Source organism: Bactrocera latifrons, unplaced genomic scaffold, assembly GCF_001853355.1.
Source record: "Bactrocera latifrons isolate USDA-ARS-PBARC rearing strain unplaced genomic scaffold, ASM185335v1 scaffold_139, whole genome shotgun sequence".
NCBI lineage: Eukaryota > Metazoa > Arthropoda > Insecta > Diptera > Tephritidae > Bactrocera > Bactrocera latifrons.
Window position 1 is genome coordinate 619,976 of NW_017534841.1, and position 2,150 is coordinate 622,125.

General features: G+C 31.6%; 1 protein-coding gene across 2 annotated transcripts in view; it reads left to right on the top strand.

Moving 5' to 3' along the window:
* LOC108965332 (potassium voltage-gated channel protein Shab) overlaps positions 1-2,150 on the top strand; it is a 204,972-nt gene that overhangs the window by 128,041 nt on the left and 74,781 nt on the right. The gene's annotated exons all lie outside the window — the stretch shown is intronic.

Genomic DNA, 2,150 nt, shown 5'->3' on the forward strand with positions numbered 1-2,150 from the left:
CAAGTGTTGATCCTTTGCAAAAACATAAAAGCTAATAAAATATCTTACTAAAAAATATATATGAAATAACAAAAAATACGAACCAATAACCATGTTTGGGAATGGGCAATAAGCGATATGACCAGGCGGCAGGTGTGCTGTAGAAATCCTCGAAATAAATTTTTACACACAAGAACTCTGGGGAGAAGTGGCCAAATACGTGTTGTAATACATTTCCGCTTTATATTTATATTTGTAATAATGCTAGCCAAATAAGCCAATAAACCAACCAATCAACCAACCACCAACCAACCATGCTTTGCTTGAGTCCACCCGACCATCCAACGACCATTTGTAAATAGAAAAACAGTTAATCTGTTACATATGTCCGCCTATAGGTTCTCCATCCATTTTTAGGTATAACTTCTCAACCATGTGCTCTCAATACATATGTAAATAACTGTCTCCTCTCGCTTCGTCAAACATTTTACTCAAGCGCTTCAAGCAAACCACCGTCTGCAGCCAGAGCTTAGTATTTTAATTTTTATTTTGATTTTCATTTATTTTGCAAAAAGCGGAAATAATTACAACACATTTGGGGACATCTCTGAAAATTTTTCACACTTTCTATACATTTTTATTTTACTTTTACGGTTTTACTAAATAAATGTTTTTCTTTGCTTTAGTTTTTCCGAAAATTTAGTTAAATGTTTTTTTAATTTTCTTTAAAAAAAATTTGAGTACTTTCGAAGTAAATGGTATTTAATTTGGTGTAGATCGTGGTAGTCGTAAAAGATAAGTAAATAAATGTTTCGTACATTATATACTTGATATATGTGTTACATAAGTGTGTCATATGACAGCTCAAATGTAGAAAAATTGCTGGTTTTTGACTTAGAATAAATATAGTTGTTTAAGTTTTGTGTTTCACCGGACTACAAAAACGGTGTTTCATTAGTAGTGTACTTCTTCAAAAAAAAACGTTTGGAAACTTCAAGTTCTGCGTAGAAAATATATTTTCTAAGGGTTTTTATCAAATCTCTATTTTCGACCGATTTTAAATGCTTCTGAGAACACAAAATTTCGAAAAATCAATTTCGTGTGGAGCGAGGTCACAGAGGTGTAGTAGAAAACTGAAGCTTCATTATTTTTCTCTATTAAAGTAATTTTCGTATACATAAAATATATACATATCACGATACAGGTCCTTGGATAAGTTCTCAAGCAATAATTCTTTGATCATGGGAACTGGTTCTTGGGAACTGATATGCCGATTACGCAAGCTTCAAAGTGATTTTCGATTATACATAAACATATATTGTGAAATAGCTTCGTGGTTAATATCAATCCATAAATAGTCTCTAATATCAAAAGTAGCATTTCATATGTATATAACTGTATTCTCGAAAATAAATGAATAGAAAACCTAGAAGAATTTTGTAGAAAGCTGTACAGATAGATACAAGAAGAAGATAGCATGAATTGGTTTTACAAGGCCAAAACCAACTTTTCATACTTTTTCTTTAAAACAATACGGTAAGTCGAAGCCTCCAAATGAACCAATCGTTAGGTCGCACAAAGTTTCCGAGGCTCAATTTAAGGAATATTAAAGGAATATTAGCGCTAGAGCGACATTGCTGCAAACAAACGAGCTTAAAGCTTTAATAAAACTACCGCACATGCGGTCAAAAGCTCTGTAAGAGTTTTCTTCTTGCAACTATTTTCAGAGTTTCGGCTTAAAACAAAAACAACACATCATTTTGTCGAATGAATTTAAGACTACTCAACTACTACTCAAAAGAGAACAAGCCAAGTTTGAGTAAATATAGAAAAATACCTACATTCTTTATGTTTTAGAGGCTGCTACGATCAACCATTTTAATGCTACGAGAAAGTGTACTCTTTATATTAAAAAATAATAATAATAACAATTTCTATTTCTTATTTCCTAACTTTCAACTTACCTTTTACTAATAATTTCTCAGTCTCTTTTACTTTCACCGAAAAATTTCCGGAGTTCTTCGTCAGTTGTGCTGTTTTTTCGAAATTTATTCACTTTCCAAAATTCACTACAAAATGATATTTGATTATAATTTTCTTTTTCCGATATACCGCCCGAAACCACATCCTTTTTTGAACGATGAATAAGAATAATATGAGAACCAACAAAA